The sequence below is a fragment of the Notechis scutatus genome, chromosome 2 (assembly GCF_049901735.1).
Source record: "Notechis scutatus isolate UNSWTSFEM ecotype Mainland chromosome 2, rNotScu1.2, whole genome shotgun sequence".
In the NCBI taxonomy this organism is placed as follows: domain Eukaryota; kingdom Metazoa; phylum Chordata; class Lepidosauria; order Squamata; family Elapidae; genus Notechis; species Notechis scutatus.
In genome coordinates, this window is record NC_142010.1 from 108,808,580 (window position 1) to 108,828,615 (window position 20,036).

The window sequence follows — 20,036 nt, forward strand, 5'->3', positions numbered from 1 at the left end:
CGCGCACCCTGCGGCGAACGGACGTGCTAGCGCATGGTACAGTTTGTAAAAAGACCCTCCACAAAATGGAATTCGGCAACATTGATGAAAAAATCAATAGAATTTTATTATTGCAGCACATCACGCCCCACAGCGTTACCAACAAAACGCCCGCCGAACTTCTCATGGGGCGGAAACTACGATCACACCTCGACAGGCTCCACCCCGCATACGCACCCGAAAAGCCTTTCGGATCCAGCAGCAAATGCCGGGAATTTAAGGTAGGCGACTTAATCTTTGCCAAAAACTTCTCCGGCGACCCTTTATGGATACCCGCAACCGTCACCCACCTCACAGGGCCTAGATCTTACCGCCTGCTAACAGACGATGGAAGGGTGTGGAAACGCCACATAGACCAACTCCGTTCGAGATTACCACCCAGCGCCCAGGGCTCCCCGGGTTCACCAACTGAGGGGGAGGAAATATCGAGGAAATTGACTTTGATATGACAAATAGCAGGCCAACGGAAACCCTACGGCCCAGCCAAGTACCAGGAATTGAAGCGGGAGGGAGTTGACTGTCCCATGGGACCTTAACACGGGGAAACCGAACTGCGAAACCCTCAAGAAACACTGATTGGCGGAGACAACCATATGTAGCAGCACGGAATCACCGTGCAGCGAAACGGAACTTAATTGTGATCATCCAAACGCTCCACCGAACCGGACTTTAGGCCAAACCCGGTGGAGCCACGGAAATCATCCAGACAGACCAAACGGCCTGTCTATCTTGAAGATTTTGTTACAGCTCCCTCAAACGGAACCCAAGGGAAGGGGTGCTGTGAATCAATAAAAGTAACTTGGCCCAAATGCAAAGCAGGTTTTGAAAGCCTGCACACCTGATTGGTCCTTAAACAATGAACAAGGTTTGGTCCATAACAAGCCCCTGATTGGCCAATATTAGGACACTTCTTATTGGGTTTTAGTTGAACTTGTTGCATATGTTATTGGTTAATAGGGTAGCAGCTAACCCTATAAAAGGGTTACTGCTACCCATAGCCTTGCTCTGTTCTGTTCTATTTACTGTTATTAAAGAGTTGAAGTCACTGGTCAGATGTCTGGTCTCCATTACTCTCCAAACTTAACAGTACTCTAGGTGTTGTCTTACTAAGGCTTTATAGAGTGGTATTAGTACCTCACTTGGTCTTGATTGTATCCCTCTGTTGATGCAACTTAGGATTGAAGAAGAAATGTGGCAGAACAAAGAATCATCAGGGTTTCAACCCTAGTGAGAACCATGGAGACAGCATGGTTGTCAAAATGGCACAGGAAAATCCTTTTGAAATAGATTTAAACCTGGGTTTCTTTGAGCCCAGTCCCACATCTAATTTGCTGCTCCATGTACCAGCTCCAGTTATGAGATAGAATAAAGGAATAATTTTAGAACCAAAGTTCTTGTGGTAAGTCAACCAAGAGTCAAAGTTAAAAAAATCTTGTTCCTCACCTTGCAAACAAACCCTAAACAGGAACAATTAGATCTGAAACAAAATAGCTATAGCTGCTTCACATTGCACTAAAAAGAAGCTAATCCATAGAAACATGATTTAACATTCTTAAACCTTGATGTGTTGAAATATTTTTGTCATAATTCATCTACATTTCTCAGTAATAGGACTATACTGCAATGGCAAAACAAATATACATATGTTCATGTTCAAAGCTGCATTACTTTTTTCTTTTGGTTAATCTTCCCTCCACTTGCTCATAATACTTGCTAGTATTATGAGAAAGCTTTCTCTCAGAAAAAAGAAATAGCTGAGGATGGGAGGCAATACAGATAAATACAGGTTAGGCAAATTAAAAAAAAAACCTGTAAATTGAAGCCAAGTTCTCCCATTTGCATTCATAACACACATTCCATGCAACTCTGGGCTTTGAGTTTATGAGCATGATCCAAGACTGCAGTCTAGTCATGCACCAGAATTCTTGGTTTCTTTGATAGCACAAAGATTGCTTTAGAAATTTCTGTTAATGGGTTTTACAGGCCCTTTTCAATTTTTGCCAACTCCTTTGAAATATTATGATTACATAAAAGGGATTTAGGGCTTTTAAAAAGGAACACAACAACCATTGTAGCCATATTGCACTCTTGTTACTTGGCACATTTTGAATCATGGGAACAGTTTATGACTCAGGAGTTTAAAAATGTAGTTGAGAAAACACCAACTTAAATGGAAACATCCAGGTGGCCCCAGGTGGCTGTGGGACACAACTGAGAGTCTCCCTCACCTAGTCCACAAAAGAGCCATGAGGACCAGAATGACCACTATGGTGCTGATGGAAGCCCAGATGCCAGAAAACAATCACAAGGGCTCCCAAGACTGCTGAGATCCACCTTGGTTGAATTAAAAGAAGTAACTGTCAGATAACCACTATGGGAGAAGTGTTTATGGGAGAAAGAGGACAACTAAAGATTCCCAGACCCAACCCTCCATTTCCCATGGCCTCAAGACCTTGTCAGTTGCGATTTCCCTATCTGTGGTTTTATACTGGAATGAAACATTTGCAATTAACAAGGAGGCACTGTGTACCTAGTTATTAAAAGCCATAATACAAAAGGAGTGACAAATTCTATAGCAGCCATCCAGCCTAGTTAGGAAATATCATAGAAATGGGCAAGTAGGAGAGAACCTTTTACCAAGACTATTGCAACTTTGGAGGAAAAAGCCACTGCTACAGGAGAGAAGATAGAAATCTAGAAAATTATTGCAGTAAGGAAGAGAAAAAGAAATTGTAACTGGAGATACACCATGATCTTGTGGGAAATAAACAACTAGCAAGTTCAGACTACATGATACATGAGCTTATGCCCAGGAGGGACAAGGTGTAATATGGTTCTTTGCACAATTACAAAACATTGCACAAAACAGGGGAGCTAAAGGCAGCATTTTAGAGTGTCGGTCTGGTCACATCCAATATGGGTGAAGGAGGTTAGGAAGCTCTTTGACTGGGCTTACTGGAGGGCATCTGAAGGAATCCGTCAGTGCATTTCTTTATATATTTCTAAAACTTTTGTTATTTTATTTTGCACTATTTAGGGGATGCCTTTCCCCTTCTTTTTAATTTAAAAGTATCAGAGAAGATACTCTTAATGTCCAGATTTAGATATGTATCATGAGGCATTACTACACCTCAAACAGAACAATAGATGGAAACTTTAATCTTCATAATTGAATAAACCGTGCACTGATTTGGCTAGAAATAAAGATGGCATGGAAAAATGTGGGTTTCTCCCAGAGAGCAAGGCTATTTACTGCAAATTGGCGCTATTCAAACAATTATTTTTTATAATGCCTCTTTCGGGCCAAAATGCTGGTTGAAAATATCCCTGCCATCAAGGTAGCCCAGCATTGGGCTAGAACTATATAAAATTATGTTTTTATTAAAATGTTTAATCTTTTTATAATTTAAATAAATAATTTCGCCCCTTCTAGACGAGATGAGGCATGTTTGAAAAAACTTACCATATGTGGTATCTTTAAATCAGCACCTTTGGTGCTATTAAGTATTACGCTCCAATTGTTCTTGCAAATATGGAATCCCCACCACCACACACACACACACTTTTTTCTTTTTTTAAGATGAGTTACTAGGAAGGAGTGATATGCAATATCACACCAGCTTCACTTTGATCCTTCTGATTGTGCTAAGTCAGTATCATGGGGAAAGTCAAATCTGCAGGTAACATGATGATTTCCTGTTTCCTTCTCTCTTTTCCCTCCCTATGTGTTCCTGACTGGGGTATGGAATGTGTAAGTTAATAAGATTACAAAAAAGTACAGAATGCTCCAAAGTGACATGTTGATGTGGGTGGGCTTTTTTAACTGTCCCACAATTGTGAGGCAGTTAAAATAGTCCACCCACATCTATATCTCACTTTGGAGCACTCTGTACATTTTGGTAAATGATTTAATCAACATTATAAGATTTAAAATATTATTTACATAATAGCAATCCACTACTATCTATTTATAAATGGTTCTTAGAATATCCTAAATTAGGTATTCTAGAATATAGGAAAAACATGGAAGCATGGAATAAGAGGGGGAACTGGTACAAGAGGCAATAGAAGGCCATAGATACGTTTATTTATTTGTTAGAATTTTTTTTTATCCTGCCTTTTATTACTTTATAAGTAATTTATGACTGTGAACATACATAATACCCCTTCTTCCTGCTATTTTCCCCACAACAACCACCCTGTGAGGTGGGTTGGACCGAGAGTGAGTAACTGACCCAGCTGGCTTTCATGCATAAGGCAGGACAAGAACTCCCAGTCTCCTAGTTTCTAGGCCAGCACCTTGGTTTTAACTCACTATGATTGTTTCATTGTTCTGAATCATTGAATGGGCAATACCAAATACCTTAATTTCACATTACATTTAGTGCAACAGAAATAAATATTTTGTGTATAGTGGACAACCATGTATCTTTTTAGGGGGGGAAATGGGTTGATTCAGCTAACTTTAATGACTATACAGAATTTGATTTTTTAAATAGGATTTCTTAGTTTGATAAATCTGACTCACCACAAAAGAATATGCTACATTTGAATTCGACTGTATAGTGCAATATTAATGCAATATTGGGTTTTCAATTCAATTGTATAGAATGTGAAGGATGTGTGTTTGTTTCATTTTTATAGTTATAATGTACACTGAAGATGGCATTTAATTTTGTTGAACGAAATTAAATGACAATAAAGTAATCTAAAGTGGCATATACCTTATCATAATATCTTTGTAACGTAAAGCATTTTGCAAATTTCATTACAATGTAGTGACTTACTACACAAATTTCAGAGCTAACAGAACTTCAACTCTGATCTAGAGAATTGTAGCCATTATCCTAGTTATAGGGACTAACAGGCGATGAGCAGTTTAAAATATGGTCACATGAGGGAATGTCATTAATTATATATTGCTAAGTGAAAAAAATGTAATACAAAACTGACTTTTTTGCTCATAGCCCTTTATACACAAAAATTGTGTGGAAGCATAGATTCAAATGAGTACATGGGTAGTTTAGGCCTAAGATTCCCCAAAATCTCTCTGAAGTTTCCCCTTCTTTTACTAGACAGCTGTTTCTTTCCTTGTTTCTTAATCTTAATCAAGATTATGAAGCAAGTAATAGTCCACACCCAGTATTTGCTTTTATTTTATTTTTTAAATCCCTGCCCTGGCAACCTTAGAAAACTATTTAATGATGTGAAAAGGCCACAGTTGTGGTTTACAAACACCTCAGTAAGGCTTAAAAAAAGAAGCAAGCAAAAATGACTCCTTTCCGCTCCCAAGATTATACTGAAGTATGGCCATCTTGATATTTCTAAGACAGGATGTTAAACAATTTTTTTGCTTACAATTGACTTTTAAGAATCATTCCATCATGAGGAAATTTATAGTTAATTCCTTGAAAATAATCCTAAGGTTGCTTTGTGTTACATGTTTTCAGAGTGGGTTAACCCAGTTTTAAGGAACAAGAATGATGAGCTAGCTCACATACATGCTACTCTGAATTTTATTACTTTCATTTCCTTCATTGCAGCAGATCATCAGCAAATGTTGTCCTTCCCCATAACAGGGCCCACAAGATTGGGTTGTGCCCAACAAGACGACAGTAAGATGAATAAAATTTTGGCTAAGTATGAATCAAAGGTGGCAGAGTCCAAGGTACTTATTTCTCATTGAATATGAGGAAACTGTAAGTTCTATATATCTATTTATTTAACAGAATGTGTTGACATTTCTAGGCAGACAAGAGTAGCCCCTTCGGCTAATCTGTAAAGCAGAGATACAGGACACTTCAGTTTGTTATTTTAAAATGTTAAAATCCTTACAGCTTTAGTGTTGTAGTGTTCATGTAGCAGAAATGGTGAGACATAGTGGTGGGATCCACTTTTCCCCTGGTAACTTATATAAACTCTGTGTTAACCTGTATCACCCATGTTGTATTGCTGGCTTCTGCACTTCCTTTGATTACCCTGTAATAACATTATCTTCTATATTTAACTTCTGTCCTAGACTTATGCCATTTATCTCAACTTCATTACTGTAGTGAACAGATGTGACACTCTAAAAGGGAGGAAAAGTTGATGGATGCCCAGAAAAGACAGGAATGTTCTGGGTAGGCATATCCAGATGCTAAATCAAATTCCCCTCCTTTACTTATGAAATAAGTAAGCTAAGAAAAATCAGAGTCAGCTGAAAACTTCTGTGTACTGTAGACCTAACTGGGAAGACATTATGTTCCAGCTGGCATAAAAGGGGTCCATCTGCAATCTTTCTTGAAATTCTTGTTCACAAAGACACTTTATACATTATTTTTAATTTGTGCAAATTTCTGGACTCATTTTTCTATAAGTATGCTTGTCTTAAATTCTAAAAGAATGTACTGATATTCAACTAATCAACTCAATGCCAGAACATTATCAAATAATTTAAGGGACATCATCAAATTGTGTGATGAGCCACTGATTGAGTAACAAAGCTTGGGCTGATTGTGATTTTGTGGCTTCTTGTAAATCCTGCTTGCTTTCGTCTAGCCACAATTCAGCCTGATTTTGAGTCATCCAGTTTTCCATTGCAAACCCGGAAGTTCATTTTTAACATCACTCTACAGGTAGAAAGAAATTGTACTCTCCACGCCTATCCTCCCTGAGTGAAAATTCATTTTCTTTGTGTTCCTTCATCACTTCCATGTGGTCTTTTAAATTACATATTTATCATAAGAGCTGGTCCAGAAAAGTCTACCTCAATGCTTTAATAAGGCCAAAGAGAAACATCACCTGGTAGGTAAGAATACAGTATGTTGTGTTAGTATATATGGCTGAATGCTAAGCGGTATCAACACAGGTCAAGGATGCAATTTTTAAAGTGACACCTCAATCTTGATATTAAGAATAATCTTTGATTTGTAACAGTGGCTGTCAACTAATGGTATGCCAAATGAGTCTAGGCAGGGCACAAATTCCATTCTTAAATTGAGAAACATGAGAGGGGTGAGAACAGGTAGTCTCCAGTTGAGTATGCTAAAACAAAGGAACTGAGTACATCTTGGCAGAACATTTGGTGAAGTCCAGGACTGGAACAGCTACTAAAAGATTATGGCTTAGGAGCCAAAATAATATTTTGCACTGGTTAGCTAACTTAATGTTTGTTTTAACCTGGGTTTAGAAAAAGATAATTACTAGAAAATATTGCTTTGCTCACAATTAGTTATATTTTAGTTACAAAAAGTATTGTAAATAGTATCAATGCATTTTTAAAAGGCTTACTTAATTGATAAGCCTAACAGAATGCCTATAAACCACAGTCTTTTGCTTATCTTACTAGAACCCAAATTTGTTGAAAAGAAATGGCTGAGAAACATTAAATTGGAAGGTATTTCAGAAAAACTTACATGAGCAACATGTTTTAAGTTGCTATAGCAACACAACTAATACAAAAAAAGCATTTTAAAAGATAGTATCTTTATCAAGGAAACACACTAAAAGTTGTTGTCAACCAGATATGTTCTTAAAACTAACCTACAGATTATCATTCTGCAAAATGCTACAACCAAGATAACAGTGTTTGCTTCACTGAAAGATGGTCAATACAGGCAGGGCTATTTGAACCAAGATACAATATTGTGAGCATTCAAGAGACAATAAAATCAAGAAGTTGTTGCCTTTGCTCCTGTATGTGCCTCTTCTTTCTGTTATGTCAGCCTGAGGTGATTCACATTTTCTAGCAGGACAAAGAAGCCAGCTCCCTATACTTTTCATATTCCTCCAGTAGTAAATGATGGAAGACAGACATTGGCAAAAGTAGTGTAATTCCTTTCCACAGCTGTGCAATATTCAAATAGAGCTTCATATACCCTTACGTCAGCTATGAATTAGCCTTATGTTACAAGCATTCCAAGTTTTGAATCAATAAAGCAATACATATATATATAGCAAGACTCCCTTAGCACTGATTTTCATGAAGGGAAAATGAGTAACTGAAGTAAATTGCAACCACTCCCAAAGTTATAACATTACAAAACATGAAAAGAATTATACGAAACAGACTTCTCAATCTCAGATGTTTAATTATGAATCCTTGAGAACAATGTCATTAACCAATATTTATATATGATATATTATTGCTAGAATGTAAGGTTTACCAATCCTAACCAATATCCTAACCAATCTGTTTTGCAGTTCTTATATTAAGTAAATGACTTCCTCTAAAGACTCTAAAAAAGGTTCCCTTTCAACTTCCTTCTACTACCCCAAAATTGTCTTCAAATTGGAATTTGAATTAACAAGCTGACATCATGTCTCCTTCTTATGTCCAAATGTCCTGCTAATATAATGTAGTAAGAACATGCAAAGATTAGCCGTTTATGATACGGGCCATAAAGCAGCAGTGTTGCAGAAAACAATTTGTTAACCATTTGACTTAAGGACTATAAAACAAAGTTTCTAAACTCATGGGCACCTGAACACAATTGATAATTAAAAAATCCCTCAGTTCTAGATTTCCCTATTTGACTGAACTTGAAAATATTCAGCACTGTCAATTTTGGTAGTTACTTCATCCACTGTTGAATTTATGTGGAATCAAAAGAAGTGCTTTTAGTGTCAATCAATTGAAAAAGCTCTATATATTCCATGTCTGAAATTAGGGGAAAATATAAAAAGCTAAACTTTCATTTTCTAGTTTTAGCAGAAATTCTTATGTATCTCCTCCACTTTTAATACATCTCTCCTTTTTCTGCCTGTTACAACTTTATACTTCAAAAAGACTTGAATTAAATGACTTATGCAGATGCCCAGTGTTCTTGCCTTACATAAAGCACTGTTTGTTCAAAATCCTCTGATGGAATTTTCCAGAAGAACTTGTTCCTCAAACTTCCTGAAATGGCTTGCTAAAAAGCACAGCACTTGTTTTCCTTCCTTCTGTTGCTCAGACAGTTCCCTTATGTAATCAATTAGGGTAACAATTCTTGGAATGCAATTACAGCAATTTTGTTTATAGCAGAAGATACCAGAGAAAGCAGAAGGGCATTCAGAGAACTTTATTCCACCTAGTGGTAGAAATATATTCTACCAAGTAGTGTTATTTGAAAAGCTAATGTCACAACATAAATTGACTAATGAAAGATATCAAAAATCCGAATTCCACAACTGGTACTGAGTCAAAACTTAAGACAAATATCTTGGTATGTCCTTTAGTAAGTTAAGTAAGGGTTCTATAATGTCATTGAAAAGCATTAAAACCTCAATTCTTATAAAACCTCAAAAAGCAATCTAATTAAACTTCTCGGTATGACAATGGAAAATGTTTCGTTGTTATGGTCAAATTCAATAATTCACATCCACATGCAGTTGTATAGAATATATTTATTGCTTTGGTGCCTATTTGTGAAACTGGTGTGAGTTTATCTCAAAAGAGAATCCTACTGAACCAGACTTCCAATAAGACAGATGACATATAAGTATACCCAAAAGAAGGTTCTGTATTGCCCATGCAATACCAAGTTAGTGACATAATTATCTAGCTCCACATGACATTTAAATAATTCTGCAATCCTAGATCTATATTTTAAAACATACACTATTTTACAGCACTGAAAACAAGATTTCTGACAGAAGACCATACGGCAAAAGAGTATATATACAATGAGGCTTTTTCCCGAACTGAGAAAACTGCAAGGATTGTTAAGGGGTCAAAAGTTTATTTTTAATCAGAAAGTTAAAATGACCAGCCAATATAATCTTCATCCTAGACAATCTAGACTTCAGTTGTAAATTTGCATATATACCTGGAAAAATTTGAATTGATTCCAGCAAAGAATAGCTAGATTATGGGCTGAACTGAAACCCAATGAGGGGCTGCATCAAACATTTAGCTACAAATAATTTGATGGGGGAGGAATTTTTTTGAGTGGAAGTACCTCAGTATTGTTGCACCATTCCTCTAAGACAGTGCTGGTAATCTTTTTGTTGTTGTGTGCCGAAAGTGCGTGTGAGCGCACGCATAATGCAATGCACGCACGACCCCCGCCCCATGCATGCGTGTGGGACCCCCGCACACCTCCCGCCCCCTGCGCATGTGCCTCCTGCATGTGCCCTGCCCCCCATGCATGCACACCAGATACCTAAAAATTAGCTGACTGGTGGGAGGTGCATGCGCAGGGGAACTGAGCTAGGGCGACAGCTTGCGTGCCCATAGAGATGGCTCTTCCGGCACACGTGCCATAGGTTTGCCATCATGGCTCTAAAATGTCGGTTCAGCATGATTAACCTGAGCTTCCCTCTTGTTCTAAAAGTATGCCTAGTGAATTACCCTGAATTTGTCAGTTGATTATTCTAGAAGAGTTAGCATAATCTTGTTTTCTGGTAATTGACCTGGAGACACTTATCAGAGAAATACTGTGCAAGAGCTCTCAAATACTCAGCCAGCATTCTGGGACTCAACTTTTCTCGGTTTTCCCATGTTTCAAATATCCCTGGGAAATCATTCACCATACTCATCACTATCCTGAGGTTGTCAGAGAAAAAGTCCAGGTGAAAGTCCAAGAAATGAACTTTCAAAGACATGTTACATTCTATTGCTTAGTATTTTTGGATTTCTTGCTATTATTCCCCCACATTGTTTGTCAACAAATGAGATATGTTTTGGCCATTCTGAGCTTCATTAGGTTTTCTTCTTATTGTCCTACTCATGGAAAAGACCTTGTCTTGTGCATCCAAATTACAGGTTGAGAGAAGTATAGTGACTTTCAGATCTCCAAAAATACTCCATATATATTTTTCACACTGGATCTTTTTTTTTTGGTCCTCTTATAACTCTTTCCTGTTAGCAGCATGGCCAACATGTGGACAATAAATTATTCCCATTATGAAAAACAGCCTTCTGGCTTAACTTTCAAGGAGCCAATGATTTACATTGTGTTCATGGCCAAGAGCCTCTATAACTGAATAAACATATTTACAAAATAGTACATAGTACATCTTATTGGGAGAATATATTGTTACATTCATTATGGTGGCTATGAAAGGGAAAAAACCCTTAAGTATCATGACAGTGAAGATTCCATTTCATTTTGATCTTAAAAGTTCATCCTGCTTCTAAGACAGCTTCAAATCATGAACAAGATTGTTCAGATCTCCTTGCATCAACGTATGTGGCTCATTTCAGATAACCTAAAATGTTAGATCAGAATTAAGATTTTCCTTTTCTGCTTTACTTAAGCAGATGGTAAAACTGGGTATTTCATAGTGTGGTTACTTTAGAGGTGATCCCTGTCGTGTTTGTTAGGCAGAAATAATAGAAATTGGGATGGTGGGGTGGTTGATTCCTCCAAACTAAACATAACTGATACAGATATGTTATCATAGTTAACATAAAGCACCATGATGTCACTAATTGTACAGAATAATAGGGTCACAAAAAACTAAGCCTGATAGAAAAAAATTAACTTCATTTTTGAATTCAGCATGAAAAAGGTTGTTTAGAACACTTATTACAATTTTTGTGACAAAATTGTCGACTGTGTTATCTTTCCACCTGATATGTATTTGATCAATGGAGGAAAACTTGGTTCTTCCTGCAGAATTTGACCACTGCTCTTCAATAAATGCGTACCTGGAAAAATAGTAAGAGATATGATTAGTAAGCTTCAAACTTAAAATCATAGCTAATCTTTCCTCAATTTTCTAAGATCATACAAAGTTCAGCAGATACCCTGTCTCTCTCTGGGCTTGACTGGGAGAATGTAAGTCTGGACCAAAGTTATATATAAAATATAACTGAATCAACTTCTTTCAAGGATAAAATGTTCTACTAAAACTCAACAATTTCACAGAGGATGCAGAATTATTAAGCCTATCAAAGGCAAATGGAATGAGGCAAAGTGAGAGTATGGATGCTTAAAACCTTCTAATCTTATTAGAATACATACTGCAATCAAGTGTGTGCTGTTAGGGAATTATGTCCATCAGCAGAAAGCAATGCGTTCACTCTATAAATTCAATTCTTGTAGTTCAAACTGACTTCACATAACATTTATTGTGGAACATTTTTATAAATGTTTAATATTTTTCATATTCAAAATACTTCATTTTTTATCATCCACATCCATCCTAGATTTTTACAATGGTGCCTTCTTCTATAGATTTAAAAACCTACTAAGCAGAGTGAAATATTGGATAAGAAGCAATGGATGGAAACTAATCAAGGAGAGAAGCCACCTACCATAGAACTAAGGGAGAAATTTCCTGACAATGAGAACAATTAATCAGTGGCACAACTTGCTTCCAGAAGCTGTAAATGCTCCAATACTGGAAGTCTTTAAGAAGAAATTGCACAACCATTTATCTGAAATGGTGTAGGTTTCCTACCTGAGCAGGGGGTTGGACTAGAAGACCTCTAAGGTCCCTTCCAACTGTTATTATGTTCTGTTCATCATATTTGACTAACCTAAGAACTGAATCTGAAATTTAATCTCCAATTTTTATTATATTCCTGTTGCAGGCACTTAGGAGAAAATCTGTGTTTTTCTCTCTGCTCCCCTAATTTATCCTTCCAACATCCTTCAATTAGTCAGGTTAAATAAGAGTCAGTCTAGAGATATATATTTTGGTGAGTTTTAAACCTGAGTCTTTACCCAATCATACATCACATTTAGGCGCTGATCTTATGGCAATAAAACATTTAGCAACTTTGTTGAGGCAATGTTGGCCCTCTTTACAGAAGAGCTCCAAGACTGAGCACAAGGGCTCCCTGTGCCAAGGTGACCATTTAATTTAGCACTCCATGAACAAAGATAACCAGATTAATTTGTTATCTGCAGAACAGTAAGAGTGCATATATATAATTCAAAACTGATATTCAGCTCCACTCTACAAAATACAGCCAGTATAGCTTGGTGGTCAAGATATTGGACTTGGAGGTAGGGAAGACTGGTTCAGGGTCTTACTTAGCCAGAGTTCATTGCATGATTTTAGACTAGTGATTGCAATCCAACCTATTTCATACAGTTATTAGTGGATCTAATATTTGGAGAAACCTTAAGGAAACTGCACAGAAATCTTTAGAAACGTGAATGCAATAACATATACCCGTGGTGCTATGCATATAAAATACACTGCTCAAAAAAATAAAGGGAACACTTAAACAACACAATGTAACTCCAAGTCAATCACACTTCTGTGAAATCAAACTGTCCACTTAGGTAGCAACACTGATTGACAATCAATTTCACATGCTGTTGTGCAAATGGAATAGACAACAGGTGGAAAGCATAGGCAGTTAAGCAAGACATCCCCAATAAAGGAGTGGTTCTGCAGGTGGTGACCACTGACCACTTCTCAGTTCCTATGCTTTCTGGCTGATGGTTTAGTCACGCTTGAATGCTGGCGGTGCTTTCACTCTAGTGGTAGCATGAGACGGAGTGTACAACCCACACAAGTGGCTCAGGTAGTGCAGCTCATCCAGGATGGCACATCAATGCGAGCTGTGGCAAGAAGGTTTGCTGTCTGTCAGCGTAGTGTCCAGAGCATGGAGGCGCTACCAGGAGACAGGCCAGTACATCAGGAGATGTGGAGGAGGCCGTAGGAGGGCAACAACCCAGCATTAGGACCGCTACCTCCACCTTTGTGCAAGGAGGGACAGAAGGAGCACTGCCAGAGCCTTGCAAAATGACCTCCAGCGGGCCACAAATGTGCATGTGGCTGCTCAAATGGTCAGAAACAGACTCCATGAGGGTGGTATGAGGGCCCGACGTCCACAGGTGGGGGTTGTGCTTACAGCCCAACACCGTGCAGGACGTTTGGCATTTGCCAGAGAACACCAAGATTGGCAAATTTGCCACTGGTGCCCTGTGCTCTTCACAGATGAAAGCAGGTTCACACTGAGCACATGTGACAGACGTGACAGGGTCTGGAGACGCTGTGGAGAATGTTCTGCTGCCTGCAACATTCTCCAGCATGACCAGTTTGGCAGTGGGTTAGTAATGGTGTGGGGTGGCATTTCTTTAGGGGGCCTAATAGCCCTCCATGTGTTCGCCAGAGGTAGCCTGCCTGCCATTAGGTACCGAGATGAGATCCTCAGACCCCTTGGGAGACCATATGCTGGTGCGGTTGGCCCTGGGTTCCTCCTAATGCAAGACAATGCTAGACCTCATGTGGCTGGAGTGTGTCAGCAGTTCCTGCAAGACGAAGGCATTGATGCTATGGACTGGCCCGCCTGTTCCCCAGACCTGAATCCAATTGAGCACATCTGGGACATCATGTCTTGCTCCATCCAAGAATGCCCTGTTGCACCACAGACTGTCCAGAAGTTGGGGGATGCTTTAGTCCAGGTGTGGGAGGAGATCCCTCAGGAGACCATCCGCCACCTCATCAGGAGCATGCCCAGGCGTTGTAGGGAGGTCATACAGGCATGTGGAGGCCACACACACTACTGAGCCTCATTTTGACTTGTTTTAAGGACATTACATCAAAGTTGGATCAGCCTGTAGTGTTTTTTTCCACTTTAATTTTGAGTGTAACTCCAAATCCAGACCTCCATGGGTTGCTAAATTTGATTTCCATTAATTTTTGTGTGATTTTGTTGTCAGCACATTCAACTATGTAATGAACAAAGTATTAAGAATATTTCATTCATTCAGATCTAGGATGTCTTATTTTTGTGTTCCCTTTATTTTTTTGAGCAGTGTATAATGTAACATTGAATTATATGCTAATTTCTCTTGTGTGTGCATTATATTCTCGTACACAGGAGGTAAGGAGGACTACATTTTCCCTATTCACAGAATTTCTTCAAAGGTTTAAAACTCAGTAATGACTCTATTGTGAGAAAAAATCACCAATGCTAAATGAAATGGGAATTACCACTCATACTGTGCATACTTAAGCTTTGATAAATAAGAAAAGTTATTTTAGTCCTGTTGTTTTGTTATAGGGATCTGTTTTTGAATTGAAGTTATTTCCGTGTTAATTTTGTTTTCTAATATTTATTATTATATATTACTAGGTTGGGAAACGACAGAACGATAAGAGAAATGGAGAAAAAATTACAAGGCCAGAAAGGACATTGAGCCTCCATTAACTGTATAACAGTCTGTAAACAAAAGCATAGTACTATTGGAAGTCCCTTTTGAAGATCTATTTAGCAATTAGGCTTGTATGTACCAATTAATATATTTAATTTCACATTTTTGTTATCAAGTAACTTAAAAGTCAAAAATACTGCTTCTAAATAGAACACTGGGAAGTTGAAATACAAGATGGTTACCTATAAAGAGTTGCTGTAAAATAGTCATTTTTTCTGTTTTCTTCTTGTTTCATACATTCAGCATCTATAAAAAACACTGGTTAGCCACCGGTAAAAATAAAAGCATATCTGAAAGATTCCAATATGTATTAAAAGGGAAATTTAAAAAATCGGTACAGGATCAATTCCTTTTTGCTTATGCTGCAGACCTCACTTTTTAAAAACCAAAACCAAATATAGTTACCAAATATAATTACTTAACAACAGTCAAAGCCACAACAATCATATAAAACTATATGTCGCACATCACAACTTAGCACATCTTTTCCTGTATGGTATTCTGCACAAATACCACAAAGGAAGATCTGTATGCAGTATCATACATGACCATCAGGTTCCTGTAAGGATGCTCACACCTGTTACTGCATAAGGCGGACCCCTAAAAGGTTGCCTTTTCTTAATCTTGGGCAAAGTCAGGCTCACTGGTATAAAACAGGACCCCCAAGGAGACCCAGCCACACAGCAGCCATTTTCTAGCCCATGAAAGTTAATGCCAGCAAACTTTAGCACATATTTGAAACGTTCAAAGTGCAATATTCTCCTATCTGCTAACCAGCAGGTCCAGATGTGCCAAATGCAAAGTCCCATAAGCCGAGGGCAGCATGACTTGAGAACCTGGGAGGGTACGAAGGAAAGGCTTTGAGAAGCTCCGGGAAGGAAGAAACCCACCTTCTACATCACCGAGGTCTACAGCTCTCCTATCTCACGTCGGCTCTCCATCTTGAGATATCGCTAGCGAAGGAAGGAGGAGCGGAAGGCGAACTCCTCCGGCCATCACGTTAGCGTCTCCTTAGTAGGCCAGAGGAGGCGGTGCTCCATTGCCGAACCACTATTGCGCCTGCGCACTCAGAGGAACGCAACGCTCCCCCACAGAGAAGGGGGGGGAAATGTTCTTTTTGCGCATGCTCCCTGCAGTTCCCTTGTGCCACACCCTCTCGCAGGGTACGGCAGCGTGAGAGTTACTCGGTTGTTAGACCAAACGCTACTTAACGGAGAATGAGTTTTTACGCTAAGGTGTCTGATTTATCGCTCTTTGTGGTCTTAACAGTGGCGTGGAGGGTTGTTCCGAGCCCTCGCTGTTGAGTTGCACGGAGGCAATGCTCCCTGAAATAATAGAGCTTTTTTTCATTTGCATTGATAGCTCCAGTTTTAGAAATAGGAAACCTCAGCTAAAGCAATATCTGTAAAAAGTGGAGTGTGATCTAGTGTTCAGAAATAATAGTACAAACCTGTGTGCCAACTCCTTATCAGAAGCTTTCCGCTTCAGCTACAATGCCAGGTTGCATATACAGGTAGTCCTTGTTTTATGACTACAATTGTACCTAGAATTTATTTTGCTAAGTGAGAAATTTTGGCCCATTTTATGACGTTTCTTGCCACAGTTAAGTGAATCACTGCGGTCGTTAAGTGAATCTAGCTTTGCCATTGACTTTGCTTGTCAGAAGTTTGCAAAAGGGATCCCAGGGCACTACATCTGTCATATATGAACCAGTTATCAAGCATTAGATTAGATATAATAGATTATAGGAAGAAAAGAGACATGTAACTTTAGAGAGTTAAATTTATAACTCTACTTACAATTGCTGGTAGAGAAGATCAGTAATCATTTATCCTTTTTCTTTCTTGTTTACTTCTTATTTTTCCCTTTGAACTTTTTGCTTTCTCTTTGCTTTCTTTTTCTTACTTTATATTAGTTTGTATTTGTTTTTATATTCCATTGCAACTTTTAATAACATTTTTAAAAAATTGTGGAAGCAATGGTATTCCGTGTGATATGGAACTGAAAGTTGAAATTTGAAGAAGCAGGAAAGGAAGAATATTAACATCTTGAAATGATGTGTTGAAGAAAACTCCTTGGAATAGTGTAGACAACCCAGAACATAAACAATTAAATGGAGCATTAAATAGTCAATTCCAAGTTGTCATTTGAAGCACAAATGACAAGGCTCAAATTATCACAGTGTGGACACAGGGCAGCTAATTATAACATGTAGTTGGTTTTCCAAACGATTGTTCAATTTCAGCTAGGCAGGATGAGGTGAACTGTACCAATGTCCCAATATCAGATGTGAGTATGTAAGTCATAATTTGTATAATGGTGTCATACATTTTGTCATTTGCTTCCATAGTGGCACCCACACCACCACTCCTTCCCAGCAGATACGTTTTGCCTCCTTTCAAGCTTTTGCATTGGCATAAATGGCTTTTGAGGCTACATAGTTAATGCTATGCAAATTCTCCCATTGCCATTCCTTTGCTATCTGCCTTTTGTTCTAATTTCCAAGCTACTGTAGGGCCACCAGGTCTGGTCTGTAAAAAACAATCACTAAATGGCAGCAAACCGGTATGAAACGACAGTACTTGTTGTCATCTTGTGGTCAGTGGGATTTTTGCAGACTAGATCAGTTGGCCCTAAACAATTGTTTTTCCATGCAGTAGCACCATAGATTTAATGAATCTAAAAGCAATACAGCCCATAACCTTTCAGAGCTAAATACAGAAGACCTGTTTATTAATATTAATCAAGTCACAAGCAGTGCAAGGAAGAGCACTTTGTAGCTGAAGAGCCATTTTCATTCTCAACTATTAAGTAATTTGTGTCGCTTTGCAGTGAATATCACTCAAGTGTTTGACAAATATCTATGCAGATGATCATTGAAATGGAACACAGCTCTCTGGAAATGTCTCTTTTCCTCCCTGACTCCTACTGTTTTATATGTGTACTGTAACAACATAGATTGATGGCAAGTCCAATATTAATGTCTCTGAAATGCTATTGTGTCAGAATTTGACACTTCTACTTCATTAATAAGCAATTCATAGATTTATGGATCATGCTCTGTGTCGTCATACCTTATGCTTGACATTCCAGACACAGCAAAACAACTCCCAAATTTTTACTTTTAATTTTTATCCCAAAGACTAGTGGAAATATAGTTTTGTATTTTGATATTTTAGTGCTCTAAAAGAGTTGCTGAAAAACAAGTTTCTGTAAGGGAAGGGCTGTGAACTGTGCTTTCACTTCTCCATATATGAAAATTGCCCAAATGGAAAGCCTCACCCACCTTCTAATAAATAGAGTATTTTATTGTGGTTGATTAATTATAGGAACTTTGAGAAGAAGATACTGGATATCTAACTAATCTTTTTGTCCAATCCAGCCTCTAACTTTGATAGTTCTCTTACCATTGAAAAAAAAGTGAAAAACGAGTTATTTGTGGTTTATGTATGTTACCAGGTGTAAAATATTCAAATAATCCACCCACACTCCATTTTGGTGAATTAGGAATAACCAGTTATAATATTTTTCACTATTATCCTCTAGAGCTGACATCTAGAACCAGGGACTTGGTTTTCCATCAGTGGCCTATTTAAACTATTTTCTGCAACCCTTCTGATCTTATCTGAGTTTTTACATTGTGTTAGTTTGTGGAATAAGCCACAGTAGCTAAGTCCATAGATAGCATTAAGCCATAAACTATGGCTTAGTGATCCATGTGGTTGCTCTATCACTGGAGGCTTTTCAGAAGAGATTGGACAACCATTTGCCTGAAATATGGTGTAGGGCCATGATGGCAAACCTATGGCATGCGTGCCAGAGGTGGCACATAGAGCCCTCTCTGTGGGTACTTGAGCCATTGCTCTAGCTCAGCTCCACCACGCATTCATACACGCCTCCCGCCGGCCAGCTGGCCTTTGGGGATGTGCGTACATGCTTTGTGCACTCGGTGCTGAAAAGATTAGCCATCACTGGTATGGGGTCTCCAGCTTGAGCGGAGGGTTGGGCTGGAAGAGCTCCATTGTCCCTTCCAATTCTGCTATTCTATTATTCTGTAGTTCACTACGCTAAGTAAACCAAACCAAGTGTATTGTGATTGGAATTACTAGTAGTCTTGACCCCATGTAAACTGTTTTTTTAATAGACATTTTTGTGCCTAAATTATCTTAATGCTTTAAAAATCCAGAGACTTTCCTCCCAAATCCTGATTTCCACTCCCATGATGATTCTTCTAATTTTGCCTGTCTAATTGACCCTGACCCCTGGACTGTTTTTTTTCCTGAGCACAAAACCAATCTTATTTCCCAGGGAAATATACTGGAAAGGTTGGGTTTATTTTATTTAATACTGCAAATACTGAGAGTATTTGCACCAAGACAAATTCCTTGTCTAACCACACTTGGCCAATAAAAAATTCTATTCTATTCTATTCTATTCTATTCTATTCTATTCTATTCTATTCTATTCTATTCTATTCCATTCCATTCCATTCCATTCCATTCCATTCCATTCTTCTATGTATCTATCATATTTTGCAATTGCCCATTTTGCTTACAGAGGGACTTTCCATTATCTTTGTAGCAATATAAATATTGCTGTTCTTTATTTAAAAAAAATACCACTGTATTTTCCAAGGTTCAATCTCAGTAATTTCCCACGCAGTATGAATGGTCTGTTCCTAAAGTTCTTCATTATATATTAATACTGTCCAATTATATACCGTATATACTCGAGTATAAGTCGACCCGAATATAAGCCGAGGCACCTAATTTTACCACAAAAAACTGGGAAAACTTATTGACTCGAGTATAAGCCTAGGGTGGGAAATGCAGCAGCTACTGGTAAAGTTCAAAAATAAAAATAGATACCAATAAAAACTTTCACTAGATCAGTTGAGAATAAGTTTGATGT

General features: G+C 38.2%; 2 long non-coding RNA genes and 1 other non-coding gene across 3 annotated transcripts in view; 1 reads left to right on the forward strand and 2 right to left on the reverse strand.

The window, feature by feature from the left end:
• LOC113412116 (uncharacterized) overlaps positions 1–15,098 on the forward strand; it is a 44,437-nt gene extending 29,339 nt beyond the window's left edge. Inside the window, exon 3 of the long non-coding RNA XR_015747655.1 lies at positions 15,047–15,098. This is a non-coding gene — a long non-coding RNA (uncharacterized LOC113412116). The remainder of the gene's footprint in view (positions 1–15,046) is intronic.
• On the reverse strand, positions 9,394–16,188 carry LOC148132170 (uncharacterized). The gene is made up of 3 exons (XR_015747654.1): positions 16,016–16,188; positions 15,308–15,371; positions 9,394–11,656 (listed from the first exon to the last, which is right to left on the reverse strand). It is a non-coding gene; the product is annotated as an uncharacterized LOC148132170 (long non-coding RNA).
• On the reverse strand, positions 15,650–15,828 carry LOC113431174 (small Cajal body-specific RNA 16). Its single transcript, XR_003373281.1, has one exon.
• Positions 16,189–20,036: the final 3,848 nt, after the last annotated feature.